Source organism: Lissotriton helveticus, chromosome 6, assembly GCF_964261635.1.
Source record: "Lissotriton helveticus chromosome 6, aLisHel1.1, whole genome shotgun sequence".
Classification (NCBI taxonomy): domain Eukaryota; kingdom Metazoa; phylum Chordata; class Amphibia; order Caudata; family Salamandridae; genus Lissotriton; species Lissotriton helveticus.
Genome location: NC_136067.1, coordinates 355659956 through 355680198, shown reverse-complemented (window position 1 = coordinate 355680198; position 20243 = coordinate 355659956).

The following is a 20243-nucleotide window of genomic DNA, read 5'->3' as shown; positions in this document are numbered from 1 at the left end:
GCCCCACAAAAGGAGCTGTGCATCTTAAAAGCACTGCTAAAAAAGAAGACCTGAGAAGGAAAAGGCAAATGAACGAAGACCTTCGGTCAAAAATTTTACACGATTCGAAACAGAAGAACAGCACCAGCTTCTGGAAATTAATCCATAGTCTCCAACAGCCAGGTCACAAAGGCATCAACTCTAACATATCTGAACCCGACTGGGCAAACTACTTATTAGCTCACTTTAACACAGAAAATCCAGAGGCGTATAAGTCCAGAGGGGGAATCTGGTCAAACGGATCGTATCAGAGCTCCGACAAGACCAGCACACTTAATAACGAAGCGTTTCATGTCCCCGCAAGGAAATCATCCCAGCCCTACACCTCAACCTTGGACGAGGAATTAACAACAAGACTCACTCCAACTGCTACTAGAGTGGAAAACACACACTCAGAAATAGTGGACAGGGTCAGAAAACACATTTCAAAAGGCAAACTTGAGGGGGCCCCCGGCCCTAACGGTATTCCGCCAATATTATACAAACAAGATGTTGACTTTTGGAGCAACACCTTGACACCAGTCTTCCAAGAAATAAGAGAATCAGCAATAATACCAACATCCTGGAGAGGCTCCATATTAAGCCCGATTTATAAAAAGGGCCCTAGGAACAACCCAAGCATCTATCGCCTCATAGCCCTAATTGACACCGAGGCAAAGTATTATGCGGGCCTCATCCTGGAGGATCTAACATCCTGGGCAACCGCAAAGCACATAATCCCAGCAACCCAAACCGGTTTCTGCAGAGGTCAGGGTACAATGACCAATATCATGGCGCTAACTCTTTTGGCAGATGCGGTAAAAACCACTAAGAGCTCGCTATTTCTCTGCTTCATCGATTACAGCGCCGCGTTTGACCACGTAGACCGGCATAAACTCTGGCAGAAGCTGGACAGATGGGGAATTCCAGGCCCACTCCTACAGCAGCTGGTATTGCTACACACTAACACCTGGGTTAAGATCAAACTGGGCTCCGGCACTCACCTTTCAAGACAAATCAGTACCAGCAAAGGCTTGAAACAAGGTTGCGTCCTAGCCCCTATGCTGTTCAACCTCTTTCTCGCAGATATCCCCGGTGAACTGGAGAAAGCCAAATCCCATGCCCCGCGGCTGGGCAACACTACACTCTCAAACCTCTTATATGCAGAGGACCTGGTCCTCATCAGCCGGTCCCCCATAGGCCTCCAACACCTTCTAGAGAATACCAATGCATTCTCCATAATTAACTCACTAAAGAATAACCTAAACAAAACAAAAGTCATGACAATGAACTACAACAAAAAACAGAAATTTGCATGGTTTCTGGACGGACAGAGGTTAGACCAGGTAGCCTCTTACAAATATCTAGGCGTTCTTATTGACGGCAGAGGCTCTTTTAAATACCAACTAGAGGTCATCCGTTGAAAGGGCACGACATTCCATCGCTCGATAAAGCCCTTGCAGAAAGCTCTCCCAGATGGGTCACTGGACCCCGTCCTGCAGGTGATAAGAGCGGCTTGCAGCCCATGCTCACTTATGGCAGCGAATCCCTGCAAGGTTAAGACGCCACAACATTAGACAATACCATCAGCCGAGCATACAGGGCAATATTCCATCTACCCACCTACACATTGCCAGCTCAAATCCACCTCAAATTTGGACTACAGAAACTAACGGTGGAGAGAAGAGGCGCATACATAAAAAGTTGGCAGAAAATTAGAGACGCCGACCATGGATCCTTAAACGCCCATCTCTGGACTGAACTGTCCATTAGAGACAACTCACCTGCAAGGAACTATTTAAAGGAATCACTGGAGATCTTGGGATTAACAAACCTCTGGGATTCATCGACAGACCTGCACACCTTCAAAAAAGTGGTAACGAAAGTCACTAAGATGATTTCATCTATTGAGGACAAAGAAACACTAGCCAAGAGAGCCCATGGATGGGTAGTGTTGAAAGACCACAATTCTCTTAAGCCACAAGAGTACCTAAAAACTGGCCTCACACAGAAAACAAAAAACAAGATTTTGAACATGCGCCTTGGCAACATACCCATGCTACCACACTTGGCACCTTGGAAAAGGGAAAGCTCAGCAAACTGTTGCCGACTCTGCTCATCAGAAAAAGAGGACCTCATACACATCCTCTGTATCTGTACAAACCTCTTGGACATAAAGTGCTCCCTACTTCGGGTCCTATGGAACCAGAAGGGCATAACAAGTTGCAGGCAGGCCGTGATGCTATGTTTTTATCCAGAAGAGACTCAGCTGAACTGTGAATTAACAAACTTTTTCGACATAGTGGCTAGTAGACTTGCATAACAGTCACAGGGCTCACCCGAAGCACTAGCCAAGCCAAAACTGTGCTATCTTCGCCAGTGAACTTTGGGGCATATTTTCAAGTAAGGGCGTTACATTATCGCCGCTTTTATCGGCAGGAAACTGCCGATAAAGTGGCGATAATGGGCTTGATAATATGCTCTATGAATTCCAATCGAAGCCCATATTAGATGTCTTCACATCTAACATGGGCTTCGATTGGAATTCATAGAGCATATTATCAAGCCCCTTATCGCCGCTTTATCTGCAGTTTCCTGCCGATAGAAGCGGCGATAATGTAACGCCCTTACTTGATAATATGCCCCTTTGTCTCCTTAATCCTCAAGAACTTTGTCTCCTTAATCCTCATGACCTTTACCAATTTTAAATTGTGACTCTTACGATCTAACCATGCGAGCCTACCCGCTCTTCTTACATATTAATTGTAAAATGGTCTTTTTCTACATATTTGCAAGCTCTAACTTCCTCTGAGAACTTTGTTTCTTTAAACTCTCACGACCTTTACCAAACCTAAATCGTGACTCTTATGATCTTACCATGCAAGCCCATCCGCTCTTCTTATATTTCAAATGCAACCATGGTTTTCTTTTATATATTTGTAAGTTTTTATATTGTGAGTTTTTATTAACTGTCCAATAAACAAACCTTAAACATGCTATAAGTTATATACTATGAAAGACTATAACCAGTTCATGGAGAAACAGAGGTAGTGCCCAGATTTAGGTGAAAATCAGCTGCTAATATGCATAACCCTACAACACCACCAACACTCTGAATCTGCTCACCTCAAATATCTGTTTCTCTAGCAGAGTTTTTAAGTATAGAACTAGCCGAGCTAGAGAGTGACAACGCCCTGCCATTTTAATAGCAAAGTCTTTAAGCACATGATTAGTAAGTGCCGAGCACTCTCAGGAGGGCATTATTAAATGTAAGGAATACTGTTACCTGAAATATGAATACCCTCATATGCCAGTACTCTACCTATTGCCTAAGATTCACAAGAACTGAACCAATCCCTCGGTAAGGCCTATTGTGTGATGTATAGGCAGCCTTCCTGAGAACAACTCTAAATATGTGGAGTCTTTTCTCAGACATTTTGGCACCACTTTGCCCTCATATGTACAAGTCACAAAAGATTTTCTCAAAAAACTCAAAGGAATATTTTGAAAGTAAGGATTTGTTTTGGATGTTGCCTCACTATATACGAGTATGCAACATAAAACAGGGATAGAAGCATGTACATACTATCTTACAACTAGGCCGATATCCGTCTATGCAAATCCAAACACGATCATAGAGATGATAAAACATTGCCTGGAAACAATCTTTCTCTTTGATGGTACACTGTAAAAACAGTTATGCAGGAAAGCTATGGCTACTTATTTTGCCAGCAGCTGTGCCAACTTTTTTTGCGTTGGTGGGAGGAAAAGATGGCCATGGCACCAGACTTATTAGAAGACATTGAGAGGGGGCGTGGCTTAGCGCCCGGCATGGACGGCAGCTCTGATGTGAGCGCTCCGTGCCGACCGGAGGCTTCACCCTCTTTCACCTGTTGCTGACTTCTTCTGGGAGAAGAACATCCGACCGGAATATAAGGGGAGTGCCGTGGCACTAATTCGAGGCATCTTTTCATCATTCTCATCGTTTTTCCGACGACGCGTCAAACAGCCGCGGCTCCCTGACGGCCGCGGCCGCCATCTTGTCTATGTTTCGCGCGTCTAACGCGCTACCTGTTCTTCATCATGCTGGCCTCCTGTGATGCCCCGGAACTCCGACGCTGCTCTTGGTGAGCTAATTTCCATATATCTTCGTTGTTGCTGCCCTTAGCCTATCTGCTTCAGCTTTTGCGAGTTTTACGCGCGAACACCGCGATTTTGGCGGCCATTTCAGTCTTATTGAGCATTCCCCTCACATGGCTCACCTGCGGACATAATTGGCATCTGCTTTCTGCCAAAGCCATTTTCCCTCTTTTGCATTCTCTCATTTTTGGATTTTCTCCGTGTCTACAGCCCTTCAGGTTACCTGCACATTTTCTTCAGTGCGCATTCACCTCAAGCTACCCCTAATTGCCACGAAGTTGTGACTTTCCTATTGGATACTTCCTTCTCCACAAATGCCAAATTGTTGCTTTTCATCTCAATGGGCACTCTGCGCTTCGCTTTCATGCAAGAGGGCTTCCTGACTTAAGTGTTTGGACATTGCCTTACAACCCTCTGTGAATTTCTGGCGCTCCTAGGTGACTATGAGAAGGCTTTCTTTGGACTTGTTTGCTCCTGCGTGCTTTTGTTGACTGTGTCACTCTTCTGCCCATGTATTGACTCTCGCAGGCGCGGAGTACTCCAGGTGCTAGTTCTTCTTTTGTTTTCTCTCTGGAGGCAGCTTTCATCATATGGAGAAAGGTACAACCGGTCGTTCTTCTAAATCTCCACGACATATCTTTATCAAAAATTCAAAAGTCTTTTCTGCATTGGCACATCTGGAAGCCTCTCAGGCACTTGCTGTTCAAATGTCGCAATCCAACGCGGAACGTCCTGTTCAACCCTCAGGGAAGGCCACAACGAAGCGCCTCAAAAAGGATCCTCCATCACCAACGGGCTCTGTTTCTATGGAGCTGCTGCTGGAGGAGATACGTGCTCTTCGGCCTTTCATGGAGGAAACTAACTCCAAGTTGCAGGTCTTAACTGATAATTGGTCACAGTTGGATGTGAGGGTAACGACGGTTGAACGCACCATACCTTCTCTCCAGGAGTCATCCTCCAAGGTGACGCACATGCAATCGCAGATTTCTTCTCTCCAGAAGCAGGTTGAAGAGCTTGAGAATCGTAATCGACGCAATAACCTTCGAATTTACGGCCTGGCAGAGAATTGTGAGGGGAACGACACCATTGCTTTCTTCAAATCCTTCCTACCTAAGCTCCTACATTTACCCGAAGGTACCGTGCTCAACATCCAGCGAGCACATAGGCTTGGTCGCATCTCTTCACCTTCTTCTGCCTCTTCAAGACCAAGGGGTGTCATCATGTATTTCCTGGAATATACAGATCTTCTTAAAGTTCTCTCAGCAGCCCGTGCCTCTCCTCGCCTCACGTGGTCAGGATCTACCCTCTTCTTTGCACAAGATTACGCCAGAGCTACAGCCAGCCGTCGTAAAGCTTTCTTGGATAATGCGACCAGAGCTTTGTTCCATTGGCGCCAGATACGGCCTTTTTCATCCTTGTCTCTTCAGAGTTACTCATAACAACAAAATGACGACCTATGAAGATCCTGTTCGCCTTCGGAGCTTCCTCAATTCCTGTCAAACATCCGCTTTCCCTCCATGACTTTCATGAGTTGTTGTTGTCACTAATTTGTCTGCATAGTTGGTGCTGACTTTATCTTTGTTCGTATTTGTTATGATGATTTCCTCATTCCTATATGATTCTCCTTGTATTTTTATTTGTTCCCTTATGGTCCTATAACTTATTTATTCGCTTCCCATTTTTGTTTGATACCACGTTCTCATTGTCTTAGTTTCTCGATGTTTTCTTCTCCTCATGTCTTTTTTTTTTTTCTCTTTTCTCCCACAGGATCCACAGTCTATTGTATGTTTCCTCCCCGGTCTGGTGGTTCGTTTACATCGGTTGTTTTGCCTCCTCCAGTTGGCGCTCCCCCCCTCAGTTTCTTCTCCTCATCTCAGTTTCTTCTCCTCGTCTCTTTTCCCTCTTGATCGTCCTTCCCCAGCTTCATCCTTCGTAAGTATGTTTTCCTTCCTTCCCTTGTTGTTCGCTATTTCCTTTTTATCCTTACTCCTGTTTTTTTTCCTAGTTCTCCCTTGTTCTAAGGTGTCTCCTTTTCCTTGTTCTCATCAACTCCTTTGTTTCTACTTTTTTCATATCTTTTTCTTTCTCACTTGCATTTATCTCCTATGTTTCCTCACTCAACTGGTTTTCATTATCACTTCTTTATTCCGCATTTTTCTTCTCTTTTCACACTCCTTCCTTTTTTTTTCTCTCTCCTTTTTTCTTCTGATCGTTTGCTTATTGCTTTTCATTCATTCTGGACCTTGCTCTTTTTTCTCCTGAATCTTTTCTCTTTATCTTTTCTCACACTCTCATTGCTTGTTTTGCTAACTCATCTGCATTTTCTCCTTACTAGCTCTAGTTCTCATGTCACATTCATCCTTCTTGCCTTTCTAGCATATTCTTTTCTCTTTTGCTTATTTTTTCCTCTGGACTCTTATTTTGCTTCTTTTTTTATTGATATTTTCTCTTCATCTTTTATATTATGTCGTTAAAAATAGTTACATGGAATGTTAAGGGCATTAATTCTCCAATCAAACGACAGAGAATTCTATCGCACCTTGCTCGTTTAAATGTTGATGTTGCTTTCCTGCAAGAAACTCATTTATCTGCTGATGAATCTGTTAAATTGAAAAGTGGTTGGGTGGGTGATGTTTATTACTCTCAGGGGGATGGTAAACGTAATGGAGTAGCTATTTTATGTCACAAAAATTTGTCTCATTCATTGCTTGTTCAGGAATCAGACGATGGCGGTCGCTGGGCATATGTTAAACTGTCTATTAAGAATGTTCCAATTTCCTTTCTCAATGTTTATGCCCCCACTGCTGGTGATCCTACTTTTTGGCATACATTTTCCCATCATATCACCAGACTTATTGATGACAACTTTATCCTTGCGGGAGATTGCAATCAGCCCCTTGACCCCTTCCTGGATAGACATTCTAAGGCCCATTTTGTTCCGACTAAGTCTCATAAACTCTTTTCCCAAGCTATCTCCCAACATAAGCTCACTGATGCCTGGCCCCTGTGTAATCCAGGGGCGCAGGAATTCACTTTTTATTCTCCTTGTCACCACTCCCAATCCCGGATTGACTACATTTTTGTCACGCATACCATTGCTCAAACCCTTACCCATGCCGAGATTGGTCCGATTTTACTCTCGGATCATGCCCTCACTTCAGTTTAGCTTGACATTCTTCCTAAATCAGCTGGACCCAAACGATGGCGCTTTAATAATGCCCTTCTCATGGACCCCAAGTTCACTGCTTCTTTCACTGAATTTTCAGATGATTTTTTTTTGCTTAATGATACCCCCTCCATTCCCAAGCATACTATTTGGGATGCTTTTAAGGCTGCGGCAAGAGATTTTATAATTGGTTTTGTGGCGAAGAAACGGAGAACTGCTCGTAAATTCACAGCTGCTCTCCTCCTTGATATTAAGAAATTGGAGCACTCTTATTTTACTTCCCATTCACAAGACAGTTTAACAGCCCTGATTAATGCTAAAATGAAATTTAACAAGAAGTCTACGGACGATGCGTCTCTATATTTACTGAAATCGACTGCAAAGTTTTATGGGGGCAAAAATAAGGCTGGGAAGATTTTAGCTAACTATCTGAAAGTAAAGCATAACAAATTAAATATTGAATCAATCTATGATACACACTCTGTTCTCAAACATAAGGATGCGGACATTCTTGCTGAATTTTCTTCTTTTTACAAAACCTTATACTCTTCCGAAACCCATCCCTCTTCTCAGTCCTTAGACCGCTTTTTCTCTAACATACAGAAACCAGCCCACTTTCCTCTTGATCTTTCTCACTTAGAGCTTAATATCTCTTAACAAGAGTTACTCACAGCACTCCAGAATCTCAAAAAAGATAAGGCCCCCGGGCCGGATGGCTTTACTGTTGAATTTTTCCTTCACTTTTCGAAACTTCTCATCCCAAAATTACATTCCCTCATTGACACTTTCCTCACTTCAGGTGCCTCCTCAGGTTCTTTTTCTGACGCACACATCTGTCTGATACCCAAGGAAGGAAAGGACACTCGATATTGTAAAAATTATAGGCCAATTTCTTTGGTTAATATTGATTATAAAATATTTGCAAAGTCTCTTGCAGCACGTCTTGACCTTCTTCTCCCAGACCTTCTGGCTGAGGAACAATCAGGCTTCGTCAAGGGTCGTTTCATCACTGATAACACTAGACTTTTATTTAATGTTTTATTCAAGTCTCGTCATCTACCCCATTCTCTTGCGGCCATTGCCCTGGATGCTGAGAAAGCATTCGATAGGGATGAATGGACCTATCTTTTTCGCACCCTCCAATGGTTTGGCTTTGGCTCTAAATTTATTTCTCTGATTTCCTTACTTTACTCTAATCCGCGTGCAGCAGTTTGTGCTAATGGCCAAGTTTCTTCCTTTTTTGATTTGGAAAGAGGTGTCCGTCAAGGCTGCCCCTTATTTCCTTTTCTTTTTAATTTAGCCTTGGAACCCTTTTTATCTAAACTCCGTCAGAACCCTAATATTCAGGGCTTTCAAACATCAGATTCCCAAGTTAATCTGGCCGCTTACGCTGACGACATCCTCCTTTTTATTTCTAATCCCACTGATTCAGTTCCCGCCTTCCTTGCTGAAGTGAATGATTATTCCCAAATATCTGGTTATAAACTTAACAATGATAAGCGTGAGATCCTACCCTTGACGAAATTCACGTTTAAACCTGACTTCGCTGCCTCTAACTTTACATGGAATTCTTCCCATATTAAATACCTTGGTTTGCATGTTACTCCCTCTATCCCAGATACTGTTTCCCTTTGTTTGTCCAAATGTACTAACAAATTGGTGGATCTGACGTCCAGATGGCATCCTCTTTACTTATCCTGGTGGGGCTGTCTTGACACTATTAAAATGATGTTGTCTCCCATAGTCCTCTATACTATTTCTAATATTCCGGTATCCATTCCTTCTAAATTTTTTAAAAAGATTAACTCCATTCTGATGTCCTTTCTTTGGAATAAGAAAAGGCCTAGAATGTCCCTTGCCCGGTTGATCCGACCTAAGGCGGAGGGTGAAGTCAATTTCCCAGATTTACCTGCGTACCATAAGGCGTTTTTATTACGACAAGCTTCCTTCTGGTTGCAAGACCCTAGTACTCCTTGTCCTTTATGGGCTAAATTTGAGCGCCTTCTTCTTTCCCCTTTTTCTTTCGCTGAGTATCTCTCTTTCTCCCGTAAACCCTCTTCCATCTCTACTCCCATTCACAAATTCACTACTAAACTGCTCTTAGCTTCTTCTCACTCCCCCCCCTATGACTATTGCTGATTTTCTTTCCTCTACCATTTGGCATAATACCACCCTACTTATCCGTAACAAACCCTTCTTTTGGAAAGCATGGCGTCTCAAGGGGCTGATGTGGATTTCTCAACTCTTTTCTCAATCTTGTTTCTTACCTTTTACCACTCTTCGTTCCCTTTATGGCTTACCTGCCTCCTTTGCCCGTAACTACCATTTACTTAAAGAGGCTGTATTGACAACTTACACTCGGCTCTCTCAGCTACATCCCTCTCCTATTTCTCCCACTCCCATCTCCTCGCTCCACTCTTTTTTGCGCAATACCCTAAGGCTTCTTCCATTTACAAATACCTTCATACTACTGACTCTGTTAGGCCTAAATCTAAAGTAGAGGAGTGCTGGGAACATGATCTCTCCACGTCCTGGCCAATTTCGCTATGGGACAAGATATGGAATAAGATCCGCAAATCCTCGAGAGCAGCAACTTTACCACAGTCCCTGTTCTTTATTTATAATAGACTTCTTTATACACCCTTTGACCTCCATAAGCGCTTTCCAAACACTTCTCACACATGCTGGTCTTGCTCAACCCCACAAGCAACTTTGTTTCACATGTTATTCTTATGTACATCTGTTCATGATTTTTGGTTACAGGTCTGGGCTCAAATCAATGTGATTTTTCATACATGTATTCCTTTTTCTCTTACTAACATTTTTTTGGGCAGCCTTTCCCCTTGTTGGGACAAGGTTGAACTTAAACCTCAGATTATTGATTTATTGTTGGCTGCTGCATTCCAGCAGATAACGGTGAATTGGAAAGACTCCTCCAATATTTCCTTTAAGGCGTGGTGGTTTAACGTTTGCCATAACCACAGACTTGATACTGCTTTTGTTTTTCCGGCTCATATGGCTGCAAAACGTATGGACTTATGGCTCCCTATCACGCTTTACTTGGACACCTGTGCTAATCGTTTGTTTCATCCACCGCCTTCGCAACAAGAAGTCCTTAAACCTCCTTAAATGCTCATTACATTTCATTTTTTCTTCATTATATTATTTTTGTACTCCTTCCAGGTATTTCCATGCCTTTCTAATTACTATTTCTCATTCCTTTTTTTAATTTATTTTTTTATTCCACTGTCCAGATTTTCCTTTTGTTACTATTTATAACTTTTATGCTTGTTCTAGCTACCATAGCTTTCAATATTTTATACTTTTACTGTATTTTGTATTGACACCTTGTTTTTCCTCTGTAATATCAAATAAAATTTTCTTGAACTGAAAGAAGACATTGAGAGGGTAGTGCTATGGTTAAAATATGTGGATGATCTGTTTTCAATATGGCGACTGTTAGGACTGGGATCCTTGGCATTGTTTCCACATAGCTTTTTGTCTGCAGAACTGGTTTTGATGGCTTCAATTTTGCTGGCTTTAGGACTCTGCACACTTTATCACTTCTAACAAGTGTATATGTATGAATAGTTGCTAAATCTTTGCACACCTATCTGTTTGTATATTACATTTAAAATTTTTAGCAACCTGTATGTATGAACGCTTTGATGCTGCTTTTATGATTTTAATTAATCGAAATAAAGACTCTTGACTGACTGACTGGCATCCACTGTAGGGGCCTGTGTTCAACCTCATGGTCACAGGTTCTAATCCTGGCAGGTCCACTCAGCCTTTCATCCATCTGAGGTCGCTAAAATGAGAACCATTGAGTTGGGTAACAATATACACCTGTTATTCAGCGCCTTGAGACCTTCAGGTAATATGTGCGCTTTGCAAATGTACATGTTATGTTATAACCAGTTGATGTTAGGTGTGTCTGGAATCACAATTTCAAAACCCTAACTTATGGTGAAGTTTGCCATTCTGAAATTGGCACTTTTAGAATGTTGGAATTTTCTTGCCTTAGCCATTTGGTACCTACAGCCTGTCTCTGGGTCACATGACTGGGTGTGGGTGACAGTTGGCTTTGTGTATTCCTCCTAGACATCATATTATCAAAGCAAAAAGAACAGGTTAGTTATAAGGCACACGCTTGTGCCTAAACGTTAGGTGGGTGTACGAGGTGTGTGTGTAAGGCCTAGGAAACACTAAGGGGCATATTACCAACGTTAAGCGATTTTTATCGCTAACGATGCTTAGCAACGAATTGTTTACCGCTAAGCATCGTCAGAAATTATCGCAGATAAACCTTGCTATTATCAAGGTTTATCACAAATGCGATAAAAAACGGCCGCAATGCATGAATATCGCTGAAAAGTCAGAGATATTCATGCATTACCGAGCTAATGCTCTTAGCCATGGTATCCACCTCCCATTGGATAACATGGCTAAGAACTGCTCAGGGCAGGTGTTAGTTTTTAGAGATATTCGCGCTTAGCGCGAATATCTCCAAAAGTTGGTAATAGTAGATAGCGATGTTAGCGACTGTTTCCAGTCTCTAACATCTTGGCACGCCCACTTTGCATGTCATTAGTGATAAATATCACTGACATGTAAAGTGGGGCCCAAGATGGTCGCTATCTCCCACTAGCGGTCGCTAACTGGTGTTAGCGGCAGCTAGGTAATAGGGAGATAATTTTATCTCCGCTTTCTTGGCTTTTAAAGCCAAAAAAGCGGAGATAAACCCCCTTGATAATATGCCCCTAAGGTTTTCAAAAAGAATCCTCACTCACCTACCTAGTAGGTGACATGCTTCATCATAGGGTGATCTATTTCTCAGAACTAAGGGGCATATTACCAACGTTAAGCGATATTTATCGCTAACGATGCTTAGCAACGATTTTTTTACCGCTAAGCATCGTCAGAAATTATCGCAGATAAACCTTGCTATTATCAAGGTTTATCGCAAATGCGATAAAAATCGGCCGGAATGCATGAATATCGCTGAAAAGTCAGCGATATTCATGCATTACCGAGCTAATGCTCTTAGCCATGTTATCCACCTACCATTGGATAACATGGCTAAGAACTGCTCAGGGCAGGTGTTAGTTTTTGGAGATATTCGCGCTTAGCGCGAATATCTCCAAAAGTTGGTAATAGGAGATAGCGATGTTAGCGACTGTTTCCAGTCGCTAACATCTTGGCACGCCCACTTTGCATGTCATTAGTGATAAATATCACTGACATGCAAAGTAGGGCCCAAGATGGTCGCTATCTCCTACTAGCTGTCACTAACTGGTGTTAGCGACAGCTAGGTAATAGGGAGATAATTTTATCTCCGCTTTCTTGGCTTTTAAAGCCAAAAAAGCGGGGATAAACCCCCTTGATAATATGCCCCTAAATATGTTGAGATTCTATGGTATAGAGAATATTGATCCTGACATAAGGGGCAGCAATAGAGTCATGCAGTTGAGATGTAAGGAGTGCAAATGTATCAGAGATCTGGAGACAAGTCCCCCAAAGGTTGAATATGAAAGAAGAACCATTGCCACACCTGTGAGACTAGCATTTTTTGCATGATAAGGTTGTGAATCACATTTGCCTGCCCTTGGTGTAAGGTGAGCTCTGTCATTTGTGAAATTCATTGATATTTCAACCTTTTTTTGTGTTACAGGAGACAAGTAAGGGACTCTCTCTTGAGAGAGAGATGGTTGATACCCATACTCGTGTAGTGTCTTCACTGGGTTCATAGTTGCAGTACACAGAATTTGTACTCCTATATTTACAGTATGGTATGAATTACTTATGTAGAGTGTGGTTTTGAGTTGATCTTGTTAAGATTTATGTTTTTTTATCAGGTTCTGATATAGGCCTGATTAATATCATTTCTTGGATGCCCTTTGGATTGGAATTTATGTCTGACTCATTTTACCAGAAAAACAATAGGGGAGGTAGAGGGGAAAAAAGCGGACTCGTCCTCCAAACTATTTATAAATAACCAAAAAGAGTCCCTCTAAGGAGAGAAAAGAAAAGAAAAAAACAAGGAACAACAACCTCATCATCCCCTTTTTCACGATAGGGTTGTTGTTCCTTGTTTTTTCCTTTTCTTTTCTCTCCCTGGAGGGACTCTTTTTGACTGTAATTTTAGCCAACATAGGCTCAATTAGTGACTCTGAATTTCAAGATGGTGAGGCTTTGACCTGATTTATTTTCATACTCTTTTCCAAGTATTTCATTTTGGAGGCTCTGTGATAACCTTAGAATATATAGTGAAATGCTTTGACTCTAAATATGTAGTTCAGGAGTTATACATTTGTCCCCGGATGTCCGCAATCTGCATGAGCTTTGTTTCACGTTTGTTTATACATATCTTTTTTTACTATTTGTAAGTTTATGTAACTGTTACAAAATGCCCCTTCTTTGTGGCATTACATGTCCTTCTACTATGTTTACAACAAATGGGTTACTTAACATGATATGCTGCATGCCATTATGTAATCAAGGCTCCCTGGAGCCGAATTGCATCTTCTACTGGCAGTCGTAATTAAATAGTTATAGTTAGGACCATGTTTCCATAGGAAAAGCGTATTTTGACTTGCCAATATCTTTAGCGCAGTTTCACGAATATTCACTAAATTTTCCCAAACAAGTGTACCAGTGATGTTTCTTATGCATGGAAGGTTTCGGGCCACAAGTAGCCTTTCAAATCTGTCTCGCGCCTGCCATTGCAAGGCCAGTGTGTGCAGTTTCCTGCCACTTTAACTTGGTATTAAAAACCACTTTCCAAGCATTAAACTCCCCTTTTATTTTGAATAAGTCACCCCTAAGGTAGGCCCTATGTAGCCCTAAGGACAGGGTGCTTTGTAACTAAATGGCAGGATACGTACTTTTACGTTTTACATGTCCTGGTAGTGCTAAACAGCTAAATTCATTTTTCACTAGTGTGAGGCCTACTCCATAGCCTAGCATTGGGAGCTCCTTAAACACCTTTAAGCTGTAATTCCCGATTAGAAAGGAGTGGCTAAATCATTTTTCATACCTCTGGAATGGTGGTGATAAATTCTCTTTACTGGTAAAATTGAATTTAACATTACTATTTTAGAAATGCCACTTTTAGAAAGTGGGCATTTCTTTGCATTTACTTCTCTGTGTGACTTACAGCCTGTCTCCAATACACATCTGGGCTGGATGGAAACTACACTTTGTGCATTCCCACAAACACAGGAAGGGTGCGTTTAACAGTGGATTCATCTGCATTCTGATAGCCTTCCTGTGCAGGAAGGGGAAGTGGGGTTTGGCATTTGCATCTGAATAGGCAGTGCCCTGTGTCCCACACAAAAACCTAACTACCTCCCACATATAGCCTGGCAGACAGTGCTAGGATGAAAGGGTACCTAAGCACTTCAAGGAGCTGATTTAAAGTCACTCTCCATTTCAAAAGCACATTTGGGTATAAGTACTGGGACTCTGACCCTGGCCTCATCTCACTTGAACCCAGAGTGACACTTGCTGGCTTGCCTCCTGTTTTATGACATCTGAGGGTCATCAAAGACTTCCTACATCTCCCCTGGTGCTGTTGGACTCTGCCATCTGAGAGTCCTATCCTTGCCTGAGGTACCCCCTACAGTCCTTGGCTTCAGAAGTGGGTTTCTGCAGCACTCCCTGCATCAATGTCGACGCAGCATTGACATTACACCAATCAGAACAGATGCATCTCCATCAACGTCAATGCAGCATCCGCTCAACAACAGCGATTCTATAGCTTGTGCTGTTCGACGCCGACGGACAGTGTGGCTCGACATTGATGCAGTGCCTGAATCGCATAGGGGTTTGATACCGAAGCTCCCATCAAAGGTGTGAATTGGCATTGACGCTCTCCTGCTATTGAATTCTAATCACTATTTTTGGCTTATTCTTTAACAATTCATAACTCCGGTTCTACTTATTAGAATTTTTTTATTTTGGTCTAGATTTACTCAGTTAAATATCCTCTTATTTTCTAAACGTGTGTGGAGTCTTTTTGTGGTGTTTACATTGTGTTACTGTGTGTGTGTGTGGGTTTCACAAAAGCTTTACACATTGCTTTCCTCCTGCTTCAACGTCCTTCGCATTCTCAAGAAAATCTTCCGCTGGATCCCCCTCGAAACAAGAAAGACTGTCACCCATGCACTGGTCACGAGTCGACTGGACTATGGCAACACACTCTACGGCGGAATTACAACAAAATTGCAGAAAAAGCTCCAGCGCACCCAAAACGCATCAGCGAGACTCATATTAGACATCCCGCGCCAAGAGCACATCACCGGTCACTTAAAAAACCTCCACTGGCTTCCCGTCAACAAAAGAATTACTTTCCGCCTTCTTACCCACGCACACAAGGCCCTTTATAATCTAGGACCCGAATGCCTCAACACCCGACTGTCCTTCTACTATCCCACCCGCCAACTAAGATCATCCAATCAAGCCCTCGCCGCAGTCCCGCGCATCCGAAAAACCACCATGGGTGGCAGATCCTTCTCCTTCTTGGCTGCCAAGACCTGGAACTCACTCCCCACCCACCTCCGCCGTACTCAGAATCACATCTCCTTCAGAAAAGAACTGAAAACATGGCTATTCGATAAACAGTAAACCCCTCCCTCCAGCGCCTTGAGACCCTCTGGGTGAGTAGTGCGCTTTATAAATGCATGAACTTGCTTTCATAGATAAGCCTGACTGCTCTGTGCCAAGCTACCACAGGGTGAGCACAGGTTATTTTTTTAGTGTGTATCTAGCTTACCTTGACTAGAGTGGTGGTTCCTGCTTGGACATGGTGCATACCTCTGCCAACCAGAGGATGTCCAAAACGTATGGAGTATTTTTTTGCTAATGAGTGTTTTGTTTTTATAGGCCACTGATGAGATTTTTGTTTCTGTAGGCCGGTCCTTAAACCAAAGAAGAGATTAGGTACCGATCAAAGAAGGGAAACACAATAGAACTAGAAGGAGACAGACATTGCTCAGCTCTGCAAAATAATGGTCATAACCGCCTCTTTCATCCTCAAACTCCAGCCCCCAGTGATATTCTCTCAATCACTGTCCTTGCTGTTAGCCAGTCAGTAGTTTGGTGAATGTCATTAGGGGAGTTGCTGAATTTACATCGTTCCTACAACTACCACAGGATACAGGTTAGTGTCCTTTTCAGGAAAGCATATTCTTGAACACTGACTTTGTGCCATGTTCAATTAGAAGATGCTGGGAAGCAATCCTGTGATTCTCAGTAAGAGGGTTGATAAGGGTAATGTAGTTCCACCTTTTTTCCCTTCCTTTATAAACCAATCAACAATGCCACAACTCAAACCTTCATGTAAGCTTCAATTCTTTGCACTTTGGGGAAAAGCGAAAACGTCACCGACACAAATATCGACAGCCAATGTGGACATCATCCTAAAGAAGATGGTCACAAATATGTTAAGGCCACAATGGGGTCAGTTTGTGAAGATACTATGGCCACAACCTCAGAGGTTAAGCTACTGAGGGCAGACTCTTAATCCGGACAAGATGCCATCGAAAAGATAATGTCAGAAATCCAGACTGAATTTGATTGCATAAATAATAGTACTGATGTTGGACAGGAATTGTGGTTCCTAAGAGACAAAACTACCAATCTGGAATTCAGGAGCAGAAGAAACAATGTGCACTTCCTAGAGGGCCTAGAACAGATTGACGCGCCATCCTTCCTGTGTGCCTGCATACCGGAACTGATACAACAAATCTTCAATAAAGCACTGAAATCCGAGAGAGCACACACGCTTAACTCAAGAATGCAACAAGACAGTAATAATCACCTAATACCAGTTGCAGCCTGTTTCTTACATCACTAACAAGACTCCCTACTGGTAGAAACGTAGGTCTTTATTTACGACAAAGTAACGCAGTGCGGTGCCACAAGCCATTTGGCTGCGTTACTTTGGAAGCAAAGAGATGCATCACATCTACATTGATATGACGGATCCCTTTGCTCTCCTCTGCGCTGGCGCACAATTGCACCATGGTGCAAGGGTGACTGCGTTGTAGGGATGATTGTTTTTGTGCAGGAAGGGACACCTACCTGCACAAAAACAATCACAGGAGGTGTTTTCCTTTTTTATGTGTGCTGCAGAATGCAGCACGCATAGAAAGAGGAAAAAACTAGAGGAAATGAAAACATTTCTCTTTTTCACCCCTTCCCACTCTTCCCCAGGGGAGGTGTGGTATTCTGACACATTTCCAGGTTTACGATTTCTTGTAAATCTGGAAATGCAGCAGAAGCCATCGGTGTTACGTTGGAACACACACGGCAACACCCATGGCATACCCCTTTCACACAAAGTGATGCGTGATAAGGGACCGTATTTACAAGGCCACGAAAAGCCACGCAAGGTGGCTTTACATGGCCTTGTTATTGTGGGAAGGCACGCTGCACTGCCGGTGCTTCACAAAAAGTGATGCACCAGCGGCGCAAGGGGCTTGTAAATATGCCCCATAGAGGAAAGAGAATAGCCCACTCCTACCCGGATCACTAGATGTATTCCTTTCTCAAGACAGTGCTGAAAAGGAAGAAGTTATTGGCTCTCTGCCCCATCCTTTATTCAATATGGCTTGAAAAAAACCTGTCATGGATACTTCTGATGGTATTTGGCTGAAACAATAAATACGTGGAACCCAATGACTTGGAGTGTTTTCTGGAAACAAACACGCCATAGATACCTACCTTTCTCAATCTACAGTAGAGGCATGGCCTCTTGAGAAAGCAGAAAACACCTTCACGGAGATGGAGAGACACAGATTAGATGCGAGACACAAAAATGGGTGGCCAGAGACAGAACAGGTATGGAACATGCTCAGAGAGACAGAAACAAATCCAGATCTCCACTAACTACCTTAAATGCAGGTGCCCACTATCTTACAAGATGTTAAATCCAATTTCATCAGATGGAGAGATATTTACAGACATTTCCTGAACCACACATCGAACAATTGCATATATTGCAATTTCAAACATTTAAGGGCTTATTTATGAGCCCTTTGCGCACTGTTGCGTCACTTTTTGTGACGCTGCTGCAGGGTAAAAAAATTGCCACATTGTGCCATAGTTACAAAGTGACACATCTAGGCAGATGCTTCACTTTGTAAAGACCAGCGCTACATTATACCTGTGTCAGGTATATGCAGGGTGGGTGTTTCCCTGATAAAAAGGCTTGTAGAATTGTCGCAGTGAAATCTGAGATTTCACTGCGACACTTCTACGATACCACTGCGTCAAATCCTTACATCTGCCTCACAGCAGGCATAAGATTGACACAGGCCCTTTCACTTGGGGCTTGCCCCATGTGAAAGGACACATTGCTGGAATTGCGTCTGTTTTCAGACACACCCCAGCAATGCGTAACATTTGCACCTACAGATACATCAGGAATACTGAAGTATCTGTAAATCCTTGCGATATGGAGTGCCGTACATTAAATATTATGAGGTTGCAATGCCTACAAGGGATTCTTTTAAATGTAAAAGGTCCTAAAAACTCTTTAAAAATGAATTATTTTAAGCCCCTTTCAGTGGCTTCTAAGCAAATTTCAAATTAATTATTTGACTTAAAAACAAATCTATCGCAAAACAAATGCGGAGCAGAGATAAACAATGTAAACCAGGTGTATACTTTTCAAAATACAAGTTTCTGTAAACAACTGTGGGGCATATCATCAACGGCCAGCGATAATTATTGCTGGCCGTGTGTAGCGTGCAAAAAATTAACGCCGCATATCGCCGGAGTCTATCGCCTGGTGAGCGCACTATCAGCAATGCGCATCGCCGAGGCGATAGAATCTCAGGCAAAAGCGCCGGAAAGTGTCAAAATCACTGGAATTCCAGTGTTGAAAACCGCGTTAGGGAAAACCTAATCTATAATGGGAGACATGGACTCAGCATAACAATCCAACTCCCATTATAGATATGGCTTAGTAAGGAAAATAGCAGGCATTACAAACCGGCGAAAATCCCGGTTAGCGCTGATTTTAATATCGCTATGTGTGTTAGCGATACACTTGAAAATAGAGAGTATCAGGGTTAGTGATGATGTCCCATGTTGTTTCACGAGACACGCCTCCCTTGCATCTCTTTAGAGATGCAAGGCGATGCGATGTTGAAGCCAACGCTAATCCAATTGAACACGTGTTAGCGTGCTCTTGTAAATAAAGCGATATTTTTATCTTCGCGTTTCGTCCGAAAGCGACGCAAATGTGGCGATAAAAATATCACTAGGCCTTGATAATATGCCCCTGTGTTGTTTAAAATAGTACAAAATACAATTCCCCTATAGACAAGAGTGACTGAGATAGAGATATGACAAATACTTTTTTTTTATCTCCTGAACACTTTTGTCATAACCCATTTCAAACATTAAAGAGTAGGCAAATCATCATTGATTATACAATGAACAATCCCTGAGAAGATTTATTTTTAATTCTTTTCTTAAACTTATTTTATTGGGGTGATACACCTCCATCATAAGGTCACAACCTTCATAACAACATCTACTGTTATTCATTATACATCTTTACATTGATGGTGTCACAGAGCCATCAATGTAGTGGCTATGATCGTGTTATGGGCCATGTACATAACAACCTTCATGAATGTACATTTTTATATGCGGAACAAAGGAGAAACAGTTCAGTATAATTAGTCTCATCAGACATACGTACTATATTTTATACTCTCTGTACCGTGACATGTGAGCATGCCCTCATTTTATCCTACCTAATAAAATAAAAAAAATAAAATACAAAAAAACCAACATATCAACTATGATAACTCATCCCCCCCTCCCACCCTTGGGCCATATTGTTAAATCACACATTTGCCACTAACACCACTGGCTACACTTCACTTGCAAGTTCACAACC